Source organism: Arachis ipaensis, chromosome B7 (genome assembly GCF_059453495.1).
Source record: "Arachis ipaensis isolate K30076 ecotype BB chromosome B7, ASM5945349v1, whole genome shotgun sequence".
Lineage (NCBI taxonomy): Eukaryota > Viridiplantae > Streptophyta > Magnoliopsida > Fabales > Fabaceae > Arachis > Arachis ipaensis.
In genome coordinates this window covers 86,238,134-86,254,526 of record NC_142442.1, presented here as the reverse complement: position 1 = coordinate 86,254,526, position 16,393 = coordinate 86,238,134, and positions in this window count along the sequence as shown.

Sequence of the window (16,393 nt, the reverse complement as noted above, 5' to 3'; positions counted from 1 at the left end):
GCCATTACGGCTCGCCTTTAGGTTTGCTCCTCGGGATAGCGTCATTTAAAGAACGAGGGTCAGCACAACGTAAAAAACAAAACAGAAAAAAACCGAAAAAAATAAAACCGGAGGAACCTGCCGAAGATGAGGCCATTACGGCTCACCTTTAGGTGTCCTCCTCGGGATAGCGTCATTTAAAGAACGAGGGCAAGCACAACGTAAAAAAAACCAAAAAAAAAACCGGAGGAGCCTGCGAAGAAGAGGCCATTATGGCTCGCCTTTAGGTGTCCTCCTCGGGATAGCGTCATTTAAAGAACGAGGGTTAGCACAACGTAAAAAAATACCAGAAGGAACCTGCCGAAGATGAGGCCATTAAGGCTCGCCTTTAGGTGTCCTCCTCGGGATAGCATCATTTAAAGAACGAGGGTCAGAACAACGTAAAAGAAAAAAACGAAAAAAAACACCAAAAAAAAACCGGATGAGCCAGCCGAAGATGAGGCCATTACGGCTCGCCTTTAGGTGTCCTCCTCGGGATAGCGTCATTTAAAGAACGAGGGTCAGAACAACGTTAAAGAAAAAACCAGAAAAAAAAAAACCGGATGAGCCTGCCGAAGATGAGGCCATTACGGCTCGCCTTTAGGTGTCCTCCTCGGGATTGCGTCATTTAAAGAACGAGGGTCAGAACAACGTAAAAAAACTGGAAAAAAACCTGAGGAGCTTGCCGAAGATGAGGCCATTACGGCTCGCCTTTAGATGTCCTCCTCGGGATAGCATCATTTAAAGAACGAGGGTCAGCACAACGTAAAAAAAATTGGAAAAAAACCGGAAGAGCCTGCCGAAGATGAGGCCATTACGGCTCACCTTTAGGTGTCCTCCTCGGGATAGCGTCATTTAAAGAAGGAGGGCAAGCACAACGTAAAAAAAAAACAAAAAAAAAAAACTGGAGGAGCCTGCGAAGATGAGGCCATTACGGATCGCCTTTAGGTGTCCTCCTCGGGATAGCGTCATTTAAAGAAAGAGGGTCAGCACAACATAAAAAAATACCGGGAGGAGCCTGCCGAAGATGAGGCCATTAAGGGTCGCCTTTAGGTGTCCTCCTCGGGATAGCATCACTTAAAGAACGAGGATCAGCAAAACGTAAGAAAAAAAAACGGAAAAAATAGGAAAAAAAAGAGGAGCCTGCTGAAGATGAGGCCATTACGGCTCTACTTTAGGTATCCCCCTCGGGAGAGCGTCATGTAAAGAACAAGGGTCAGCACAACGTAAAAAAAAAAAAAATCGGAGGAGCCTGCCGAAGATGAGGCCATTACGGCTCGCCTTTAGGTGTCCTCCTCGGGATAGCGTCATTTAATGAACGAGGGTCAGCACAACGTAGTAAAAAAAATGGAAAAACCGGAAAAAAATGGAGGAGCCCGCTGAAGATGAGGCGATTACGGCTCGCCTTTAGGTGTTCTCCTCAGGATAGCGTCATTTAAAGAGCGAGGGTCAGCACAACGTTAAAAAAAAAACACTGAAAAAAAAATGGAGGAGCCAGCCGAAGATGAGGCTATTACGGCTCGCCTTTAGGTGTCCTCCTCGGGATAGCATCATTTAAAGAACGAGGGTCAGAACAACATAAAAGAAAAAACCGGAAAAAAAACAAAAAAAAAACCGGATGAGCCTGCCGAAGATGAGGCCATTACGGCTCGCCTTAAGGTATCCTCCTCGGGATAGCGTCATTTAAAGAACGAGGGTCAGCATAACGTATAAAAAAAAGGAAAACATCGGAAAAAAAAAACATAGGAGCGTACTGAAGATGAGTCGATTACAGCTCACCTTTAGGTGTCCTCCTCAGGATAGCGTCATTTAAAGAACGAGGGTAAGCACAACGTTAAAAAAATAACCCGAAAAACAAACGGAGGAGCCAGCCGAAGTTGAGGCCATTACGGCTCGCCTTTAGGTGTCCTCCTCGGGATAGCATCATTTAAAGAACGAGGGTCAGAACAACGTAAAAGAAAAAACCGGAAAAAAACACCAAAAAAAAACCGGATGAGCCTGCCGAAGATGAGGCCATTACGGCTCGCCTTTAGGTGTCCTCCTCGGGATAGCGTCATTTAAAGAACGAGGGTCAGAACAACGTAAAAAAAAACCAGAGGAGGCTGCCGAAGATGAGGCCATTACGGCTCGCCTTTAGGTGTCCTCCTCGGGATAGCGTCATTAAAGAACGAGGGCAAGCACAACGTAAAAAAAAAAACAAAAAAAAAACCGGAGGAGCCTGCCGAAGATGAGGTCATTACGGCTCGCCTTTAGGTGTCCTCCTCGGCATAGCGTCATTTAAAGAACGAGGGTCAGAACAACGTAAAAGAAAAAACCGGAAAAAAAACAAAAAAAAAAAACCGGATGAGCCTGCCGAAGATGAGTCCATTACGGCTCGCCTTAAGGTATCCTCCTCGGGATAGCATTATTTAAAGAACGAGGGTCAGAACAACGTAAAAAAAACCGGAGGAGGCTGCCGAAGATGAGGCCATACGGCTCGCCTTTCGGTGTCCTCCTCGGGATAGCGTCATTAAAGAACGAGGAGAAGCACAATGTAAAAAAAAAACAAAAAAAAAACCGGAGGAGCCTGCCGAAGATGAGGTCATTACGGCTCGCCTTTAGGTGTCCTCCTCGAGATAGCGTCATTTAAAGAACGATGGTCAGCACAACGTAAAAAAAAAAACCGGGAGGAGCCTGCCGAAGATGAGGCCATTAAGGCTCGCCTTTAGGTGACCTCCTCGGGATACCATCACTTAAAGAACGAGGGTCAGCAAAACGTAAAAAAAAAAAAAAAAAAAAAAAAAAAAAAAAAAAAACAGAAAAAATCGGAAAAAGAAAAGGAGCCTGCTGAAGATGAGGCCATTACGGCTCTCCTTTAGGTATCCCCCTCGGGATAGCGTCAAGTAAAGAACGAGGGTCAGCAAAACGTAAAAAAAAAACGGAGGAGCCTGCCGAAGATGAGGCCATTACGGCTCGCCTTTAGGTGTCCTCCTCGGGATAGCGTCATTTAAAGAACGAGGGTCAGAACAACGTAAAAAAAAAAATCGGAGGAGGCTGCCGAAGATGAGGCCATTACGGCTCGCCTTTAGGTGTCCTCCTCGGGATAGCGTCATTTAAAGAACGAGGGTCAGAACAACGTTAAAGAAAAAACCAGAAAAAAAAAACAAAAAAAAAAACCGGATTAGCCTGCCGAAGATGAGGCCATTACGGCTCGCTTTTAGGTGTCCTCCTCGGGATAGCGTCATTTAAAGAACGAGGGTCAGAACAACGTAAAAAAACTGGAAAAAGAACGGAGGAGCTTGCCGAAGATGAGGCCATTACGGCTCGCCTTTAGATGTCCTCCTCGGGATAGCATCATTTAAAGAACGAGGGTCAGCATAACGTAAAAAAAATTGGAAAAAAATCGGAAGAGCCTGCCGAAGATGAGGCCATTACGGCTCGACTTTAGGTTTCCACCTCGGGATAGCGTCATTTAAAGAACGAGGGTCAGCACAACGTAAAAAACAAAAAAGAAAAAAACCGAAAAAATAAAACCAGAGGAACCTGCCGAAGATGAGGCCATTACGGCTCACCTTTAGGTGTCCTCCTCGGGATGGCGTCATTTAAAGAAGGAGGGCAAGCACAACGTAAAAAAACCAAAAAAAAAAACTGGAGGAGCCTGCGAAAATGAGGCCATTACGGCTCGCCTTTAGGTGTCCTCCTCGGGATAGCGTCATTTAAAGAACGAGGGTCAGCACAACATAAAAAAATACCAGGAGGAGCCTGCCGAAGATGAGGCCATTAAGGCTCGCCTTTAGGTGTCCTCCTCGGGATAGCATCACTTAAAGAACGAGGGTCAGCAAAACGTAAGAAAAAAAAACGGAAAAAATAGGAAAAAAAAAGAGGAGCCTGCTGAAGATGAGGCCATTACGGCTCTCCTTTAGGTATCCCTGATGACAAGTCATCTTAGCCTATTTTAACTAGTCTTTTTCTTTTGTTTTCATTAGAATTATGCACTTTCTTGAGCTACAAGCAAGCCAATTAGGTAGATTTTCATGTTTCCTTTGATTTAATCAACCATGTATGAATTCATGCTATTTCATGAGGTTTTATACTATAATTGTTACATATTATGAAAGAATGAATATCTCATTATTTTAAGCATAGCTTTGATGTGTTTGGTTGATTAATGATAGGTGAAGAAAGCTTGGAGAAAGGTTGAAGCAAGAAGGAATAGCTAGGAGTAAAGAGAAGACAATGGAATAAGTGAAATTGAACCAGGAAGCAAAAAGCTGGACCTAAAGTTAGCCTCAAACTTTTGCACAAACTTTTGGGTGAAAAGTTAGCCCCAACGTTAGCCCCTAACTTTTGGGCTAACGTTGGAACTTGAAAATCACTCCCTGGGTACCAAAAGTTTGCACCAACGTTAGCCCCCTAACTTTGAGGCTAACGTTGGCACATGAAAATCCTCCCTGGGCACCAAAAGTTTGCGCCAACGTTAGCCCCCTAACTTTGAGGCTAACGTTGGCATGAAGAAAACCTCCCTGGGCACCAAAAGTTTGCGCCAACGTTAGCCCCCTAACTTGGTGGCTAACGTTGGCACATGAAAATCACAAGGGGAGGAGCAAAAGTTTGCGCCAACGTTAGCCCCCTAACTTGGTGGCTAACGTTGGCGCCACAAGTGCACAAGGTATGGCCAACGTTAGGGCCAAAGTTAGACCCCTAACTTTGGCACCAACGTTGGTATCAGATGGATATAGCTGCTGATATGAAAAGTTTGGGCAAAAGTTAGCCCCCTAACTTTTGCTCAAACTTTTGGTCCAACTTTTGCAAAACTCAAACCCGGTTCAATTAGTTCGTTTTGGTTCTTCTTCAAACTCCAAGAGCAATCAACCAAGGCCTCTTTCAACCCAATTCCACCAAGAGCAAAGGCCCAACTCAAGGCTTGAAGATCATTGGAAGAAAGTGTATAAATAGGATAGAATTCAAGTTCTTCGGAGAGCTTTCTTTTGGAATTTTCATAATAGTTTTCGGAGAGCTTTTGATATTGAGTGATCTTTAATTTCTTTGTCTTGGGGAAGGAGAATTCACTTCTCTTCCTCTCAGTTTTATTGCTTTCAATTTCTATTACAATTGTCTTGGATTTTGGGTTGGAGAATTGAAGAAATTCTGTTTCAATCTCAACCTTGGATCTCACTGCTTTATTTACTGTTTGATTGAATTTCAATTTCTGTTAATTGCTCTTCATCCACTTTCTTTGAATTTCAATTACAATTTCTTGTTGGATCTAGGAAGGCATTGAGATCTAGACTTGGTTTTCTAGTCTCTGGGTCCTGAGATCTAATTTCCCAATTTTACATTTTCTGTTTACTGTTTTCATGTTCATTTACTTTTCTGCTTCAAGATCCAATCTAACCCAAACCTTTTTCTACTTCTCTGCTTGATGCAATTTACTTTTCCTTGTTTAAATTCTGCAAATCCAATCCCCAATTCCCTTTACAATTCCATCCGTTTACATTTCTTGCACTTTAAGATTCCGCAATTTACATTCTAAGTTTCTGCTATTTAATTTCTTGTTCTTTAAGATTCAGCACTTTAATTCCCTGTTCTCTTTACTTCCACGCAATTTAATTTCTGCAAGTCACAAAACACTCAACCAAATCTTGATTCGCTTGACTAAATTAACCACTAAACTAAAATTGCTCAATCCTTCAATCCTTGTGGGATCGACCTCACTCCCGTGAGTTTTTATTACTTAATACGACCCGGTACACTTGCCGGTTAGATTTGTGTGTTTTGGGAGAAATTTATTTTTCACCAAAATACTCATCAATCCCCCTCGGGATAGCGTCATGTAAAGAACGAGGGGTCAGCACAACGTAAAAAAAAAATTAGAGGAGCCTGCCGAAGATGAGGTCAATACGGCTCGCCTTTAGGTGTCCTCCTTGGGATAGCGTCATTTAATGAACGAGGGTCAGCACAACGTAGTAAAAAAAATGGAAAAACCGGAAAAAAATGGAGGAGCACGCTGAAGATGAGGCGATTACGGCTCGCCTTTAGGTGTTCTCCTCAGGATAGGGTCATTTAAAGAACGAGAGTCAGCACAACGTTAAAAAAAAACCCTGAAAAAAAATGGAGGAGCCAGCCGAAGATGAGGCCATTACGGCTCGCCTTTAGGTGTCCTCCTCGGGATAGCGTCATTTAAAGAACGAGGGTCAGAACAACATAAAAGAAAAAACCGGAAAAAAAACAAAAAAAAAAACCGGATGAGCCTGCCGAAGATGAGGCCATTACGGCTCGCCTTAAGGTATCCTCCTCGGGATAGCGTCATTTAAAGAACGAAGGTCAGCATAACGTATAAAAAAAAGGAAAAAATCGGAAAAAAAAAACATAGGAGCCTGCTGAAGATGAGGCGATTACGGCTCACCTTTAGGTGTCCTCCTCAGGATAGCGTCATTTAAAGAATGAGGGTAAGCACAATGTTAAAAAAAACACCGAAAAAAAAAACGGAGGAGCCAGCCGAAGATGAGGCCATTACGGCTCGCCTTTAGGTGTCCTCCTCGGGATAGCGTCATTTAAAGAACGAGGGTCAGAACAACGTAATAGAAAAAACCTGAAAAAAACTCCAAAAAAAAACTGGATGAGCCTGCCGAAGATGAGGCCATTACGGCTCGCCTTTAGGTGTCCTCCACGGGATAGCGTCATTTAAAGAACGAAGGTCAGAACAACGTAAAAAAAAAAAACCAGAGGTGGCTGTCGAAGATGAGGCCATACGGCCCGACTTTCGGTGTCCTCCTCGGGATAGCGTCATTAAAGAACGAGGACAAGCACAACGTAAAAAAAATACAAAAAAAAAACCGGAGGAGCCTGCCGAAGATGAGGTCATTACGGCTCGCCTTTAGGTGTCCTCCTCGGGATAGCGTCATTTAAAGAAACAGGGTCAGCACAACGTAAAAGAAAAAACCGGGAGGAGCTTGCCGAAGATGAGGCCATTAAGGCTCGCCTTTAGGTAACCTCCTCAGGATAGCATCACTTAAAGAACGAGGGTCAGCAAAACGTAAAAAAAAAAAAAAAAAACAGAAAAAATCGGAAAAAAAAGGAGCCTGCTGAAGATGAGGCCATTACGGCTCTCCTTTAGGTATCCCCCTCGGGATAGCGTCATGTAAAGAATGAGGGTCAGCACAACGTAAAAAAAAAACGGAGGAGCCTGCCGAAGATGAGGCCATTACGGCTCGCCTTTAGGTGTCCTCCTCGGGATAGCATCATTTAAAGAACGAGGGTCAGAACAACGTAAAAAAAAACTGGAGGAGGCTGCCGAAGATGAGGCCATTACGGCTCGCCTTTAGGTGTCCTCCTCGGGATAGAGTCATTTAAAGAACGAGGGTCAGAACAACGTTAAAGAAAAAACCAGAAAAAAAAAAACAAAAAAAACTGGATGAGCCTGCCGAAGATGAGGCCATTACGGCTCGCTTTTAGGTGTCCTCCTCGGGATAGCGTCATTTAAAGAATGAGGGTCAGAACAACATAAAAAAACTGGAAAAAAACCGGAGGAGCTTGCCGAAGATGAGGCCATTACGGCTCGCCTTTAGGTGTCCTCCTCGGGATAGCATCATATAAAGAACGAGGGTCAGCACACCGTAAAAAAAACTGGAAAAAAAACCGGAAGAGCCTGTCGAAGATGAGGCCATTACGGCTCGCCTTTAGGTTTCCTCCTCGGGATAGCATCATATAAAGAACGAGGATCAGCAAAACGTAAAAAAAAAACTGGAAAAAAAACCGGAAGAGCCTGCCGAAGATGAGGCCATTACGGCTCGCCTTTAGGTTTCCTCCCCGGGATAGCGTCATTTAAAGAACGAGGGTCAGCACAACGTAAAAAAAAACAGAAAAAAACCGAAAAAATAAAACCGGAGGAACCTGCCGAAGATGAGGCCATTACGGCTCACCTTTAGGTGTCCTCCTCGGGATAGCGTCATTTAAAGAACGAGGGCAAGCACAACATAAAAAAAAACCAAAAAAAAAAAACCGGAGGAGCCTGCGAAGATGAGGCCACTACTGCTCGCCTTTAGGTCTCCTCCTCGTGATAGCGTCATTTAAAGAACGAGGGTCAGCACAACGTAAAAAAAAACCGGGAGGAGCCTGCCGAAGATGAGGCCATTAAGGCTCGCCTTTAGGTGTCCTCCTCGGGATAGCATCACTTAAAGAACGAGGGTCAGCAAAACGTAAGAAAAAAAACGGAAAAAATAGGAAAAAAAGAGGAGCCTACTGAAGATGAGGCCATTACGGCTCTCCTTTAGGTATCCCGCTCGGGATAGCGTCATGTAAAGAACGAGGGTCAGCACAACGTAAAAAAAAAAATCGGAGGAGCCTGCCGAAGATGAGGCCATTACGGCTCGCCTTTAGGTGTCCTCCTCGGGATAGCGTCATTTAATGAACGAGGGTCAACACAACGTAGTAAAAAAAATGGAAAAACCGGAAAAAAATGGAGGAGCCCGCTGAAGATGAGGCGATTACGGCTCGCCTTTAGGTGTTCACCTCAGGATAGCGTCATTTAAAGAACGAGGGTCAGCACAACGTTAAAAAAAAAAACCCTGAAAAAAAAACAGAGGAGCCAGCCGAAGATGAGGCCATTACGGCTCGCCTTTAGGTGTCCTCCTCGGGATAGCGTCATTTAAAGAACGAGGGTCAGAACAACATAAAAGAAAAAACCGGAAAAAAAAAACCGGATGAGCCTGCCGAAGATGAGGCCATTACGGCTCGCCTTAAGGTATCCTCCTCGGGATAACATCATTTAAAGAACGAGGGTCAGCATAACCTATAAAAAAAAGGAAAAAATCGGAAAAAAAAACACAGGAGCCTGCTGAAGATGAGGCGATTACGGCTCACCTTTAGGTGTCCTCCTCAGGATAGCGTCATTTAAAGAACGAGGGTAAGCACAACGTTAAAAAAAAAAACCCGAAAAAAAAAACGGAGGAGCCAGCCGAAGATGAGGCCATTACGGCTCGCCTTTAGGTGTCCTCCTCGGTATAGCGTCATTTAAAGAACGAGGGTCAGAACAACATAAAAGAAAAAATCGGAAAAAAAACAAAAAAAAAACCGGATGAGCCTGCCGAAGATGAGGCCATTACGGCTCGCCTTAAGGTATCCTCCTCGGGATAGCGTCATTTAAAGAACGAAGGTCAGCATAACGTATAAAAAAAAGGAAAAAATCGGAAAAAAAAAACATAGGAGCCTGCTGAAGATGAGGCGATTACGACTCACCTTTAGGTGTCCTCCTCAGGATAGCGTCATTTAAAGAACGAGGGTAAGCACAACGTTAAAAAAAAAAACCCGAAAAAAAAACGGAGGAGCCAGCCGAAGATGAGGCCATTACGGCTCGCCTTTAGGTGTCCTCCTCGGGATAGCGTCATTTAAAGAACGAGGGTCAGAACAACGTAAAAGAAAAACCGGAAAAAAAACCAAAAAAAAAACTGGATGAGCCTGCCGAAGATGAGGCCATTACGGCTCGCCTTTAGGTGTCCTCCTCGGGATAGCGTCATTTAAAGTACGAGGGTCAGCATAACGTATAAAAAAAAGGAAAAAATAAGAAAAAAAAAACATAGGAGCCTGCTGAAGATGAGGCGATTACGGCTCACCTTTAGGTGTCCTCCTCAGGATAGCGTCATTTAAAGAATGAGGGTAAGCACAATGTTAAAAAAAAACCGAAAAAAAAAACGGAGGAGCCAGCCGAAGATGAGGCCATTACGGCTCGCCTTTAGGTGTCCTCCTCGGGATAGCGTCATTTAAAGAACGAGGGTCAGAACAACGTAATAGAAAAAACCGGAAAAAAATACCAAAAAAAAACCGGATGAGCCTGCCGAAGATGAGGCCATTACGGCTCGCCTTTAGGTGTCCTCCACGGGATAGCGTCATTTAAAGAACGAAGGTCAGAACAACGTAAAAAAAAAAACCAGAGGTGGCTGTCGAAAATGAGGCCATACGGCCCGACTTTCGGTGTCCTCCTCGGGATAGCCTCATTAAAGAACGAGGACAAGCACAACGTAAAAAAAATCCAAAAAAAAAACCGGAGGAGCCTGCCGAAGATGAGGTCATTACGGCTCGCCTTTAGGTGTCCTCCTCGGGATAGCGTCATTTAAAGAACCAGGGTCAGCACAACGTAAAAAAAAAAACCGGGAGGAGCCTGCCGAAGATGAGGCCATTAAGGCTCGCCTTTAGGTGACCTCCTCGGGATAGCATCACTTAAAGAACGAGGGTCAGCAAAACGTAAAAAAAAAAAAAAAAAAAAAAAAAAAAAAAAAAAAAAACAGAAAAAATCGGAAAAAAAAGGAGCCTGCTGAAGATGAGGCCATTACGGCTCTCCTTTAGGAATCCCCCTCGGGATAGCGTCATGTAAAGAATGAGGGTCAGCACAACGTAAAAAAAAACGGAGGAGCCTGCCGAAGATGAGGCCATTACGGCTCGCCTTTAGGTGTCCTCCTCGGGATAGCATCATTTAAAGAACGAGGGTCAGAACAACGTAAAAAAAAAACTGGAGGAGGCTGCCGAAGATGAGGCCATTACGGCTCGCCTTTAGGTGTCCTCCTCGGGATAGCGTCATTTAAAGAACGAGGGTCAGAACAACGTAAAAGAAAAAACTGGAAAAAAAACAAAAAAAAAAACCGGATGAGCCTGCCGAAGATGAGGCCATTACGGCTCGCCTTAAGGTATCCTCCTCGGGATAGCGTCATTTAAAGAACGAGGGTCAGCATAACGTATAAAAAAAGGAAAAAATCAGAAAAAAAAACATAGGAGCCTGCTGAAGATGAGGCGATTACGGCTCACCTTTAGGTGTCCTCCTCAGGATAGCGTCATTTAAAGAATGAGGGTAAGCACAATGTTAAAAAAAAACCGAAAAAAAAAACGGAGGAGCCAGCCGAAGATGAGGCCATTACGGCTCGCCTTTAGGTGTTCTCCTCGGGATAGCGTCATTTAAAGAACGAGGGTCAGCACAACGTAAAAAAAAAAACCGGGAGAAGCCTGCCGAAGATGAGGCCATTAAGGCTCGCCTTTAGGTGACCTCCTCGGGATACCATCACTTAAAGAACGAGGGTCAGCAAAACGTAAAAAAACAAAAAAAAAAAAATCGGAAAAAAAAGGAGCCTGCTGAAGATGAGGCCAATACAGCTCTCCTTTAGGTATCCACCTCGGGATAGCGTCATGTAAAGAACGAGGGTCAGCACAACGTAAAAAAAAAAAAATAGAGGAGCCTGCCGAAGATGAGGCCATTACGGCTCGCCTTTAGGTGTCCTCCTCGGGATAGCGTCATTTAAAGAACGAGGGTCAGAACAACGTAAAAGAAAAAACCGGAAAAAAACAAAAAAAACCGGATGAGCCTGCCGAAGATGAGTCCATTACGGCTCGCCTTAAGGTATCCTCCTCGGGATAGCGTCATTTAAAGAACGAGGGTCAGAACAACGTAAAAGAAAAAACCGGAAAAAAACACCAAAAAAAACCGGATGAGCCTGCCGAAGATGAGGCCATTACGGCTCGCCTTTAGGTGTCCTCCTCGGGATAGCGTCATTTAAAGAACGAGGGTCAGAACAACGTAAAAAAAAATTGGAGGAGGCTGCCGAAGATGAGGCCATACGGCTCGCCTTTCGGTGTCCTCCTTGGGATAGCGTCATTAAAGAACGAGGACAAGCACAATGTAAAAAAAAAACAAAAAAAAAAACCGGAGGAGCCTGCCGAAGATGAGGTCATTACGGCTCGCCTTTAGGTGTCCTCCTCGAGATAGCGTCATTTAAAGAATGAGGGTCAGCACAACGTAAAAAAAAAAACCGGGAGGAGCCTGCCGAAGATGAGGCCATTAAGGCTCGCCTTTAGGTGACCTCCTCGGGATACCATCACTTAAAGAACGAGGGTCAGCAAAACGTAAAAAAAAAAAAAAACAAAAAACAAAAAAAATCCGAAAAAAAAGGAGCCTGCTGAAGATGAGGCCATTACAGCTCTCCTTTAGGTATCCCCCTCGGGATAGCATCATGTAAAGAACGAGGGTCAGCACAACGTAAAAAAAAAAAATAGAGGAGCCTGCCGAAGATGAGGCCATTACGGCTCGCCTTTAGGTGTCCTCCTCGGGATAGCGTCATTTAAAGAACGAGGGTCAGAACAACGTAAAAAAAAATCGGAGGAGGCTGCCGAAGATGAGGCCATTACGGCTCGCCTTTAGGTGTCCTCCTCGGGATAGCGTCATTTAAAGAACGAGGGTCATAACAACGTTAAAGAAAAAACCAGAAAAAAAAAAAAACCAGATGAGCCTGCCGAAGATGAGGCCATTACGGCTCGCCTTTAGGTGTCCTCCTCGGGATTGCGTCATTTAAAGAACGAGGGTCAGAACAACGTAAAAAAACTGGAAAAAAACCGGAGGAGCTTGCCGAAGATGAGGCCATTACGGCTCGCCTTTAGATGTCCTCCTCGGGATAGCATCATTTAAAGAAGGAGGGTCAGCACAACGTAAAAAAATTTGGAAAAAAACCGGAAGAGCCTGCCGAAGATGAGGCCATTACGGCTCGCCTTTAGGTTTCCTCCCCGGGATAGCGTCATTTAAAGAACGAGGGTCAGCACAACGTAAAAAAAAACAGAAAAAAACCGAAAAAATAAAACCGGAGGAACCTGCCGAAGATGAGGCCATTACGGCTCACCTTTAGGTGTCCTCCTCGGGATAGCGTCATTTAAAGAACGAGGGCAAGCACAACATAAAAAAAAACCAAAAAAAAAAAACCGGAGGAGCCTGCGAAGATGAGGCCACTACTGCTCGCCTTTAGGTCTCCTCCTCGTGATAGCGTCATTTAAAGAACGAGGGTCAGCACAACGTAAAAAAAAACCGGGAGGAGCCTGCCGAAGATGAGGCCATTAAGGCTCGCCTTTAGGTGTCCTCCTCGGTATAGCGTCATTTAAAGAACGAGGGTCAGAACAACATAAAAGAAAAAATCGGAAAAAAAACAAAAAAAAAACCGGATGAGCCTGCCGAAGATGAGGCCATTACGGCTCGCCTTAAGGTATCCTCCTCGGGATAGCGTCATTTAAAGAACGAAGGTCAGCATAACGTATAAAAAAAAGGAAAAAATCGGAAAAAAAAAACATAGGAGCCTGCTGAAGATGAGGCGATTACGACTCACCTTTAGGTGTCCTCCTCAGGATAGCGTCATTTAAAGAACGAGGGTAAGCACAACGTTAAAAAAAAAAACCCGAAAAAAAAACGGAGGAGCCAGCCGAAGATGAGGCCATTACGGCTCGCCTTTAGGTGTCCTCCTCGGGATAGCGTCATTTAAAGAACGAGGGTCAGAACAACGTAAAAGAAAAACCGGAAAAAAAACCAAAAAAAAAACTGGATGAGCCTGCCGAAGATGAGGCCATTACGGCTCGCCTTTAAGTGTCCTCCTCGGGATAGCGTCATTTAAAGTACGAGGGTCAGCATAACGTATAAAAAAAAGGAAAAAATAAGAAAAAAAAAACATAGGAGCCTGCTGAAGATGAGGCGATTACGGCTCACCTTTAGGTGTCCTCCTCAGGATAGCGTCATTTAAAGAATGAGGGTAAGCACAATGTTAAAAAAAAACCGAAAAAAAAAACGGAGGAGCCAGCCGAAGATGAGGCCATTACGGCTCGCCTTTAGGTGTCCTCCTCGGGATAGCGTCATTTAAAGAACGAGGGTCAGAACAACGTAATAGAAAAAACCGGAAAAAAATACCAAAAAAAAACCGGATGAGCCTGCCGAAGATGAGGCCATTACGGCTCGCCTTTAGGTGTCCTCCACGGGATAGCGTCATTTAAAGAACGAAGGTCAGAACAACGTAAAAAAAAAAACCAGAGGTGGCTGTCGAAAATGAGGCCATACGGCCCGACTTTCGGTGTCCTCCTCGGGATAGCCTCATTAAAGAACGAGGACAAGCACAACGTAAAAAAAATCCAAAAAAAAAACCGGAGGAGCCTGCCGAAGATGAGGTCATTACGGCTCGCCTTTAGGTGTCCTCCTCGGGATAGCGTCATTTAAAGAACCAGGGTCAGCACAACGTAAAAAAAAAAACCGGGAGGAGCCTGCCGAAGATGAGGCCATTAAGGCTCGCCTTTAGGTGACCTCCTCGGGATAGCATCACTTAAAGAACGAGGGTCAGCAAAACGTAAAAAAAAAAAAAAAAAAAAAAAAAAAAAAAAAAAAACAGAAAAAATCGGAAAAAAAAGGAGCCTGCTGAAGATGAGGCCATTACGGCTCTCCTTTAGGAATCCCCCTCGGGATAGCGTCATGTAAAGAATGAGGGTCAGCACAACGTAAAAAAAAACGGAGGAGCCTGCCGAAGATGAGGCCATTACGGCTCGCCTTTAGGTGTCCTCCTCGGGATAGCATCATTTAAAGAACGAGGGTCAGAACAACGTAAAAAAAAAACTGGAGGAGGCTGCCGAAGATGAGGCCATTACGGCTCGCCTTTAGGTGTCCTCCTCGGGATAGCGTCATTTAAAGAACGAGGGTCAGAACAACGTAAAAGAAAAAACTGGAAAAAAAACAAAAAAAAAAACCGGATGAGCCTGCCGAAGATGAGGCCATTACGGCTCGCCTTAAGGTATCCTCCTCGGGATAGCGTCATTTAAAGAACGAGGGTCAGCATAACGTATAAAAAAAGGAAAAAATCAGAAAAAAAAACATAGGAGCCTGCTGAAGATGAGGCGATTACGGCTCACCTTTAGGTGTCCTCCTCAGGATAGCGTCATTTAAAGAATGAGGGTAAGCACAATGTTAAAAAAAAACCGAAAAAAAAAACGGAGGAGCCAGCCGAAGATGAGGCCATTACGGCTCGCCTTTAGGTGTTCTCCTCGGGATAGCGTCATTTAAAGAACGAGGGTCAGCACAACGTAAAAAAAAAAACCGGGAGAAGCCTGCCGAAGATGAGGCCATTAAGGCTCGCCTTTAGGTGACCTCCTCGGGATACCATCACTTAAAGAACGAGGGTCAGCAAAACGTAAAAAAACAAAAAAAAAAAAATCGGAAAAAAAAGGAGCCTGCTGAAGATGAGGCCAATACAGCTCTCCTTTAGGTATCCACCTCGGGATAGCGTCATGTAAAGAACGAGGGTCAGCACAACGTAAAAAAAAAAAAATAGAGGAGCCTGCCGAAGATGAGGCCATTACGGCTCGCCTTTAGGTGTCCTCCTCGGGATAGCGTCATTTAAAGAACGAGGGTCAGAACAACGTAAAAGAAAAAACCGGAAAAAAACAAAAAAAAACCGGATGAGCCTGCCGAAGATGAGTCCATTACGGCTCGCCTTAAGGTATCCTCCTCGGGATAGCGTCATTTAAAGAACGAGGGTCAGAACAACGTAAAAGAAAAAACCGGAAAAAAACACCAAAAAAAACCGGATGAGCCTGCCGAATATGAGGCCATTACGGCTCGCCTTTAGGTGTCCTCCTCGGGATAGCGTCATTTAAAGAACGAGGGTCAGAACAACGTAAAAAAAAATTGGAGGAGGCTGCCGAAGATGAGGCCATACGGCTCGCCTTTCGGTGTCCTCCTTGGGATAGCGTCATTAAAGAACGAGGACAAGCACAATGTAAAAAAAAAACAAAAAAAAAAACCGGAGGAGCCTGCCGAAGATGAGGTCATTACGGCTCGCCTTTAGGTGTCCTCCTCGAGATAGCGTCATTTAAAGAATGAGGGTCAGCACAACGTAAAAAAAAAAACCGGGAGGAGCCTGCCGAAGATGAGGCCATTAAGGCTCGCCTTTAGGTGACCTCCTCGGGATACCATCACTTAAAGAACGAGGGTCAGCAAAACGTAAAAAAAAAAAAAAACAAAAAACAAAAAAAATCCGAAAAAAAAGGAGCCTGCTGAAGATGAGGCCATTACAGCTCTCCTTTAGGTATCCCCCTCGGGATAGCATCATGTAAAGAACGAGGGTCAGCACAACGTAAAAAAAAAAAATAGAGGAGCCTGCCGAAGATGAGGCCATTACGGCTCGCCTTTAGGTGTCCTCCTCGGGATAGCGTCATTTAAAGAACGAGGGTCAGAACAACGTAAAAAAAAATCGGAGGAGGCTGCCGAAGATGAGGCCATTACGGCTCGCCTTTAGGTGTCCTCCTCGGGATAGCGTCATTTAAAGAACGAGGGTCATAACAACGTTAAAGAAAAAACCAGAAAAAAAAAAAAAACCAGATGAGCCTGCCGAAGATGAGGCCATTACGGCTCGCCTTTAGGTGTCCTCCTCGGGATTGCGTCATTTAAAGAACGAGGGTCAGAACAACGTAAAAAAACTGGAAAAAAACCGGAGGAGCTTGCCGAAGATGAGGCCATTACGGCTCGCCTTTAGATGTCCTCCTCGGGATAGCATCATTTAAAGAAGGAGGGTCAGCACAACGTAAAAAAATTTGGAAAAAAACCGGAAGAGCCTGCCGA